Source organism: Cannabis sativa, chromosome 6 (genome assembly GCF_029168945.1).
Source record: "Cannabis sativa cultivar Pink pepper isolate KNU-18-1 chromosome 6, ASM2916894v1, whole genome shotgun sequence".
Classification (NCBI taxonomy): Eukaryota; Viridiplantae; Streptophyta; class Magnoliopsida; order Rosales; family Cannabaceae; genus Cannabis; species Cannabis sativa.
This window is the reverse complement of record NC_083606.1, coordinates 27,811,095-27,821,490: the sequence shown is the minus strand read 5'-3', so window position 1 is coordinate 27,821,490 and position 10,396 is coordinate 27,811,095.

Genomic DNA, 10,396 nt, shown 5'->3' with positions numbered 1-10,396 from the left:
TATTAAATAATATTGTCATTTATCATATTTATTAATTGAACCAACAAAGTATCATAATTAACAAATATGCCCCTAAAACTCTTTCTTTACAATTTCGCCCTTACTTAGTGAAAAATTCACAAATAGACATAGTCTAGATTGAGAATTATAATTGATTAATCAAAACCAGTTACATGAGTCTTACAAGCAATATTATCTCAACTAGTGCGGGGACCATGGGTCTATATAGCCGAGCTTCCAATAAGTAGATCAAGAATTTATTACTCAAATTCACTAACTTATTAATTCTTCGTTGAATCCACGCATAGAACTTAGAATTGCACTCTCAGTATATAGAATGCTCTATATGTTCCACCATATAGACACATCATTAGTTATCCATTGTTATAATCCTAATTTGATCAATGACCATCTATATGAATGATCTACACTGTAAAGGGATTATATTACCGTTACACCCTACAATGTATTTAATCCTTAAAACACTTAACCCCGTATAAATAATATTTCAGCTTATGTGAAATGAGATCTCCACCATTTATTTTTGTTTGGTCAAGCTCGAAGGAGATCATCCTTTACTTACTATTCGTCAGATAGAAGCTATAGATTCGACTTTTATGTTAGCGCTCCCACTCAATTGCACTACCGTGTTCCCAAATTGTACGTATCACCCTGACCTAAAAGTATGCTTAACTAACAAATCAAAGAACATGAATAGCCTCTTGAGATTGAACCTAATCATAACAGGATTAAGATCATTTGATCTAGGATCAACTAGGCGATATTGACTTGAATAGATATTACTGTAAGTTAAATAAATCTAAGTCAAAGTTCGATATCGGTTCCTTCCGATGCATACTCCATGCATCCAACTTGAGCTTTACTTTAACCATTGCTCTGGAAAGAACATAGCATTTCTCCAAATGCAAGTAAACTCTTGTTGTAGATTATCATATCAGTAAAACCTTGTGTCTGATAATCTCAACACCTCGATATACAAATCAAGTGTAGTAGTAGTAAACTCCTCGTAATAGGAACTGAAAGGTTGAATTAAACACAACATTTCCTCCACTATTACTCTTCCTTAATCACAAAATCATTGATAATGTGAAATTCCTCTCTATATGTCTACTCTCTTGGGATACTGGATTCTATACCTTTGGCAACTACTTCTTGGTTATTCAGGAAGTAACACTAGTAGTTAAGGCAATTTGGAATGGTGCCAAAGATGTATAGAACTTTCCTTAGACTGAATAAGTACCTTTCCTGCCACTTTAACATTCAGTCCCTTCCTGGTAGACCTAGAGACTTCAGATAGGTTTTTACACTTCTCCAAAATCACTATTCCACCCCTAGAGTAATCACCATCTTATTAGAAAGATTTTCTAGCACAAAGGAAAATTTCGAAATCTGATGTGGTGTAGTCTAAGAGTTTTAAACACACCCTTATCGACTAACATAAAGTTCCTCTTCTTTATCTTAAGATTTACTTGATTGTCTTCCAATGTTCTTCTCCTGGATCAATCTGATACCTACACATTACTCCCACTCAATAGCAGGTGTCTGGTCTAAGGCATATAAAAACATATCTAAGACCTCTCACTGTTGATATAAGAAATTCTTTCATGGCTTTATCTTTTCTGGAATAGTTGAGACTTTTCCTTAGATGAATAAAATCTATGCCTAGAAGTCGAGAAGCTTCTATAGATTGCCATTAGAAAGAAAATGCTTCAGCATCTTACTAAAGTAAGTTGCTTGCATTAGAGTAAGTAATTACCATGTATACCACAAGCCATAGGTTTAGATAAACCCAAACCTATAATACTAGGAATAGGAAGTTTGTTAAGTCCATAGAATAGACTTAATAACAAAATTTCCTTTTTATGTCCTTGTAATAGAAAACTTTAGGTTATTCCATGTGAATGGATTAAACCATAGTTCTATTGGCTTTTCTTCTTAGTTTCTTATCTTGACAATCCATTACTTGTTTAAACTCACAATGGATTTTAATCACTAGTGTCTTCAAAGTCATAAGAATGTGAGTTCCTAGAAACTCTCCCACTACGACAATGTACCGTGAATTATGTCTAAGAAAACTAAATGGTATTGACCACTTTGGTTGTGACAAGACAACAGAGGCAGTGGGATCATCATATGTCATATAAGATGATAGAACACTTTTGGAATCATGAAAAATATCTCCTTTATTTTCTACTTTGTTTTCAGACTTAGTCATTTTCTTAGAAAAAGTAGTATTTGTTTAAACAAACACTTTCTTATCTATTGACTATGGGATGGTCCACCCCTAATCACTTAGAATAGCTAACAAACCATGGTTAACAGTTCTAGCTTTTCTTAAGATTTTGATGAGGTCATCCATGAATCTAGTAATGATTTACATTAAGTATACAACCATTACATCATTCTGAAATTGTATTACCATAGAAGGAATTAGGCAACGACTAGTAACTAATCATCAATATGCAACTCGAAATTTCTGGGGAGGTAAGTTTGGATATAATTCAAAAATCAATTTAATGATCTTTGAACTGCATATCTACTAACTATTTCTCCACCCCTATCAGTTCGCAAGATCTTTAACCACTTACCTTAATGGTTTTAACCATTGCTAGAAATTTATGAAATTTTTTAAACATTTCAAATTTCTTTGCATAAGGTATAATCTAGAGTGATCGCTTTAAGAATACAACAAAAAACTCATATCCACCCCTGAATGTACATCCATCTGCCAATGAGATGAACTACTTTCAGTGGATATAGGCATATTAATGTTGGGTTTTATGCCCTCAATAAAACTCTGTTTCAATGTAATCCAGATTATTCAATATCAATAAAGTAACAGAAGTAACTTTTCATTCACTTGTGTATGTTTTGGTTCACTTAATCAATTGCTTGTCTATTTGATTTATAAATTCATCCAAACCCTTTTCACATACTTGATCATGTTTATTGTGTTGTCAACACAGTGGAAAATAAACATGACTATGTGAATAAAGTATTCCTAGATTTATCAGAACACTGGGTTTCACTGATATGACAATCTACAACAGAGTTTACTTACATTTGGAGAAATGTTATGTTCTTTCCAGAACATAGGTTAAAGTAAAGCTCAGGTTGGATGCATGGAGTATGCATTGGAATGGACCGATATTGAACTTTGAATTAGATTTTGAAACTTACCGTAAGCATCTATTCAAATTCAATATCATAAGTTGATCCTAGATCACATGATCGAAATCCTGATATGGTTAGGCTTAATTTCAAGAGTGTTATTCGTGTTCTTTGATTTGTTAGTTAAGCCTAAATCTTTAGTCTGGGCAATACATACATTTTGGGAACACGGTAGTGCGATTGAGTGGGAGCGCTAACATAAATATGGAATCTATAGCTTCTATCTGGCGAATAGTAAGCAAAGGGTGATTTCCTTCGAGCTTGACCAAACGAGATAAATGATTGAGTACTCATTTCACTTAGTTGAAATATCATTTATACAGGGTTAAGTGTTTTAAGGATAAAATACATTGTAGGGTGTTACGGTAATTTAAGTCCCTTTACAGTGTAAATCATCCATATAGAGGATCATTGATCACATTAGGATTATAAAAATGGATAACTAATAATGTGTCTATATGGTGGAACATATAGAGCATTCTATATACTGAGAGTGCAATTCTGAGTTCTATGTGTGGATTCAACGAAGAATTAATAAGTCAGTGAATTTAAGTGGTAAATTCTAGATCTGCTTATTGGAAGCTCGGATATATAGACCCATGGTCCCCTCACTAGTTGAGATGATATTACTTGTAAGACTCATTTAATTGATTTTAATTAATCAATTAAAAATTCTCAAGATGGACTTGTCTGTTTGAGAATAAATCACTAATTAAGGGCAAAACAGTAAATAGAGATTTTGAAGGGCATATTTATTAATTAGGAAACTTTAATTAGTTTCATTATTAATAAAATAAATGATAATATATTATTTGATAATTATTTTTTAATTATTAAATAATTAGATTTGTCATTAATATGGTTGAACAATGGAATTGGCAGTTTTTCACAAAATAGGAAACTATCAGTGTAGGAAAAGGAAAGTTGGAAAAGTGGCAAGCCTTGTTTCCACATTGCCTAGGCCGGCCACTTAGCTTCCTTTTCCCTTTGATTTTTTCAATTCCAAATGTCAATCATAGCCCTTTGTGGTCTTCTATAAATAGAAGGCAAAGGCTTCAGAGTTGCACACAACTGTACAACCTTTTCACAGCATTATTCTGAAAGAATTTTCTCTCAGAAAATTCTCTCTGAGCCGCCACCCTCTCTCTCTCTATTCCTTCATTGTTTTGAAATGTATAAGTGCTAGAGTAGTGCCCACACACATCAAGTAATACCTCAATCATAGTGAGGAAGGCCGTGTAGAATTCAGAAACAACAAAGAAGGACTTTCGGGCTCATATCTTGATTATACTCTGCTACAGAAAGGAATCAAGGGTTAGAGATCTGAGTGGGAGGAGACATATATTCCGCTGCAATCAGTGTAAGATTTCTGATACTCTTATGTGTTTAATTTCATATCGTTTTAGAAGTTCATATTTAGATTGTTAAATCAACATACTTGTGAGTAGATCTAAGTTCCTGGTAAAATAACTTCCAACAACTGGCACCAGAGCCATGGTAATTGATTTGCTTGCAAGAAATTTGGACTTAAAACGATTTGCTTGTTTTTTGGATGGTATCATGTTGCTTTGAGTGTCATATTGATGTTTGATTGTTGTTTGTGAATTCTGGGAAAAATGGTTACTGTTCTTATTCTGTAATTATTTTTGTTGGATAGTTTGGAAAATTCTAAGCAATTTACCTTTTTACAGAACTCGATTTCGATTTAATTTGAATTAGTTATGAATTTTTGAAAATTGGAAAAATCGGGGTGACGAGCAACTCATCACGCGCGCGGAATGGCTGCTTGCAGCCTTCCTGCGCCGTGATTTCTCGGTCAAGCACCCTGGATCCGCGCGCGGATGGCCATGCACTGCATGCCATCCGTACAGTTCATCCAATTTTCAATTTTTTCGATTTTTCATGCTATTTCATGGAATTAAATTCCGATTTTTTGTGTAGTTTTGTATGTTGATTTTTGTTTTTCAAATTTCAAATCTAATTATCAGAAATAAATTAATTTTAATTTTTTAAAATTAATTTTAGATATTAGTGTAATTTGATTTTGAAAATAGGAAAAATCAAGTTTTGCTTAATTTTTTTTATTTCCTTTAAAATTTGATTATTTTATTTTTTTTAAGGTCAGATATTAATTTTTTTTGGTAACTTGACTTTAATTAAAATAAGATCATAATAATCATGATAATTTTAAAAGAGGAAATAAGGTATTTTTGTTAACTTTTAAATTTTGTTATTTTTTTAATTAAATTAAATTGTAAAACAAGAAAAGGGTATGTATTTACCATTTTCTATTTTATTATTTAATTTATTAAATAACATGAAATTTAAAAGGAAAGTTAGCAATTTATTTTGAAATGACATTTAGGTTACCCAAAACCTAATTTTTCAAAATGGTAGGTTTAATTTTAATTTTATTTTCGAAATAAATGTTTAAAATTAAATAAATCCTACATCCAACTATCCAAATCTAACCTTGTTGCAGGAGTATGTGTTTTAGATTGTTTGTAAGTTTTCTAAAACCTATTATTGCTTGATCTAAATTGCCTTGGTTAACTTGATGATAGATCAGATGATCTAATTTTAACCAAAGGTTCAATTGACGATAGATCAAGTAAATAATTTGTAACAGGTAATTTTTACAAACTTCTTTCATCTGTGTATGACCTAGCAACATGATAGGATCCATCCAAATGTGTATGCCTGTGTGAGCCTATATGTTTAATTTCTATTATAGATACATATAGGTGGTTGTTGCTAAATAAAATATCATAACTGATAGATTTTATTTAGGCTCATTTAGTTGTGAGCCTATTCAATTAATAACAGTTATTCATTTTAAGGTTAAATTCCTCTCTTTTGGGCCTTGTGTGAGAGTTGGGAGCCTTAGAAGTGGGTGCGACATGCTGGACCCAGCCCCCCCCTCACATGAACAACCCCAATTGTGAAGGCCCATTTGCCTGATTTGGATAACTGTGCTAGGTTAATTATATTAGTTTGACCTAATAAAAAATTGATTAGCAACATAATTAATTTCATTCTTCCTTGAAATTAATTTAAGAAAAACATAGTTTGAATAGTTATATTCTGGAAAGCTATATGTATTTTTCTTGTTTTTAATTAAATATGGAATTATAACCATATAAATTCTTTCTGAATCTTAATTTTATAATTTCATTAAATATTCCTATTTAAGTTGAGATTTAGTTAAATCTATCAAATCAACTTAGATTTGAATATTTTTGAATTTCTATTATAAATTAAGTTGAGGAATTTTGGAAATTGGTTATTAAGATTCTTTAGATATTTTTTAAGTTGATATTTTCTAAATATGGGAACTTAAAATGGAATATCTTCTAAATTAAGTGGTTACTACTTAATTGGTAATATTTAATTAAGTCATTGTTTGAAGAATATTTTAAGTTGGGTATTTAGATTTTCTAAACAACTTAAATAAGATATTTTTCAAAATTATTCCATTTTTGAAATTTAATTAAAGTTTTAACTTTAATTTGTAATATTTCATTATTGAAATATGGAATATAAATGATTAAACAAAATACATGTTTAAATAATGAGCTTTAATCAAGAGAAATTCGATCTCCATTGTTGGTTTTACATAGCTATTGTTTTAGTGAGTAATCCTCCCTAATGGAGGAACGTTGATTAGCAAGTTAGCGCTGTTTAATCTCGAAAGATAAGTATTCTTATAGGTTTATTTATATGGTTCATGACCACCCTAATGGTGGCGACTATGTAAGACTTATAAGAATGCGAAACAATAGTAGAAGCTCATAAGATAGAATTGCCTTGACTCTCGCCTAAACGAGACAACGCTGAATTCCAATCTTGATCGAATAAAAGGTTGCTAGAATGTTTGACATTTTAGATGAATTGACAACTCTATTCAATGGATGATGCTTTGACTCTCGCCTAAACGGGACACTGTATCAGTTCGTTGGAAACCTTGGAAAATAAACTATGTTAGATTTAGTATTTTTATAACATAAGTGATTATTTGTTTTCTGAACCTGTGTATGAATTTATAGAACCAAAACCTTACTTCTGTTTATTGATATGTTGTAGTGCCAATATGAATAACCCTCATCCCGATCCACTCGTAGTTAGTATCTTTGCAAAAGAACTCAATAGTGTGAAAATGCATCCTGGTAGTTGCATTAACTCGCACCTATTGTTGATGAATCTGAAATTCCAAAAGGCAAATCTACTAGGAATTGATTTATCAAAGGAACAATGGGTAAAACCCATACTTTATAGTCTTCCTCAGGAGTATAACAGTTTTGTTCTATATTATTTATTGAACAATCCTAACTCCTCCGACATGGACAAACTCGAGTCTGAGTTGAGGGCCCATGAGCGGGATCTGATTGCAATGAGACCTCCTAGCATTGCAAGCTTTAATCAGAGGAAGAAGATTAAGCATGAGGGCTCTAACAAAGCTGCTTCTTCAAGTACAATTATCAGACATCATGTTCTATGTGCGAATTGTAATGGAAAGGGACATAAAGAAGAACAATGTCCCAGGCTTCTAGACAATTCAAACGAAGGTGATGCTTTTGTATTTGAATCATGTGTTTTAGAGAACGACAAATCCTCCTGGATTGTTGATTCTGGATCTACTAACCATGTATGTTCTTCATTGCAGCTGCTTGAAACTTGGGAGAATCTTCACCCAGATGAGTTAAAGCTTAAAGTTGGAAATGGCGAGTTGGTATCAATTAAAGCAAAAGGAACAGCCCGAATCAAGTTTAATTCTAAGAAGTTTTTACTTTTAGAGAATGTTTTATATATTCCTAATTTTAGTAGAAACTTGATTAGTTTTTCATGTTTACAGACACAATTTTATATATTGAATTTTTCGAGTTCAAATTGTTCAATTTCTCGTAATGGATTTCATATATGTGTTGGAAACATGGAACGAGGGCTTTATGTTTTAAGACCTGATACTCAAATCTCACTAAATACTGAACTTTTCAATGTAGCTAAACCTAGAAGCCTTAAGAGAAAAGAGATTGATAATGATGATCAAACTTATCTATGGCATTTACGTTTAGGTCATATAGGTTTTGATAGACTCAATAGGCTAACCAAAGACGGTCCATTGAAAAATGTCGTCTTAGGAGAACTGCCAGTCTGCGAGTCTTGCCTAGAAGGAAAAATGACCAAACGTTCTTTCTCTGCAAAGGGAGAGCGTGCCAAAGAACCCCTAGGGTTAGTACATTCAGATGTTTGCGGACCGCTGAATGTAAAAGCCAGAGGAGGTTATGAGTATTTCGTCACTTTCATTGACGATTTCTCTAGATATAGTTTTCTTTACCTAATGCAAAAGAAATCTGAAACGTTTGAAAAGTTTCAGGAATTTCATGCGTTGGCTCAAAACCAATTAGGTAAAACTTTAAAGATCTTGCGAACTGATAGGGGTGGAGAATATATGGATATGCAGTTCAAAGATCATTTAATTGAACTTGGAATTGAATCCCAATATACTGCCCATAGCACTCCACAGCAGAATGGAGTTGCAGAAAGAAGAAATCGCACTCTCTTAGAAATGGTTAGGTCTATGCTGAGTTATTCAACTCTGTCTACGCCCTTCTGGGGATATGCTATTCAAATGGCAAACGATATTTTAAATGTTGTTCCATCTAAAGCAGTCCCTAAGACACCCGTCGAACTATGGAATGGTCGCACACCTAGTTTGCGCCATTATAGGATTTGGGGGTGCCCTGCTCACGTCTTAAGAAAGAAAGAAGGCAAACTGGAATCGCGAACTGAGGTTTGCATGTTTGTCGGAAATTCTAAAGAGACTAGGGGTGGACTATTCTATAGTTACAAGGATAACAAAGTATTTGTTTCTACAAATGCTACTTTCCTTGAAGACAACTATATGAAAGACAACACACCGAAAAGTGAAATTGTATTAGAGGAAATGCTCACGGATACTGTTCCTTCAAATGTACCATCTCCTTCTATTCAAGAAGAGGAACATCCCACTCCCTCAGTTGTAGCAACTGAGAAAACTACTACTAAAGCTCCTGTTCAGAAAGTCACCGCTCCTCGTCGTAGTGGGAGGGTTTCTACAAAACCATCTCGTTATGGCTTGGATGGTAAAATCAATATGGTCGTTGGTGACGGTATTGATGGCGACCCATTGACCTATAAACAGGCAATGGCAAGTCCGCAACGGAAGCGATGGTCAGCCGGTATGGATTCAGAAATGGATTCCATGAAAAAGAACAAAGTCTGGGAATATGTAGAACCACCTGAAGATTTTCGTCCAATTGGATGTAAATGGGTCTACAAGAAGAAAAGAGGTGCTGGAGGCGAAGTCGAAACTTTCAAAGCTAGACTGGTCGCCAAGGGTTATACCCAAAGAGAAGGTGTGGACTATGAGGAAACTTTTAGTCTTGTTGCCATGCTCAAATCCATCCGAATTCTTCTCTCCATAGCTGCCGCTTTAGATTATGAAATTTGGCAAATGGATGTCAAGATAGCCTTTCTTAATGGGCTTCTTGAAGAAACCATCTACATGGAGCAACCAGAAGGTTATGTTCTTCCTGGGCAGGAGAATAAAGTTTGCAAATTAAATAGGTCCATATATGGGCTTAAGCAAGCTTCTCGCTCATGGAACAAAAGGTTTGATGAGATCATCAAGACCTACGGCTTTCATCAGAATGAAGATGAACCTTGTGTTTACCAACTCAAGGAAAACCAAGTAGTAGTATTCCTGGTCCTTTATGTTGATGACATTTTGATCATTGGAAACAATGTCAAGAAAATGACTCACATCAAGGAATGGCTTGACACTCAATTCGACATGAAAGACTTGGGTGAGGCAGCCTATGTTCTTGGTATTCAGATTGTCAGAAACCGGAAGAACAGATCCCTTGCTCTCTCTCAAACAGCTTACATTGACAAAGTTCTAGAGAGATTTTCCATGACCAATACCAAAGGGGCAAACATGCCCTCTACACATGGTATCCATCTATCTAAGGAACAGTGTCCTACTGATCCTCAAGAGATAGAAGACATGGCAAAAATTCCTTATGCTTCTGCAGTTGGAAGTCTAATGTATGCTATGCTATGCACTAGACATGACATCTGCTATGCAGTTGGAATCGTGAGCAGCTATCAGTCAAATCCAGGAAGGGTACATTGGAATGCTGTTAAGTATATTTTGAAATACTTA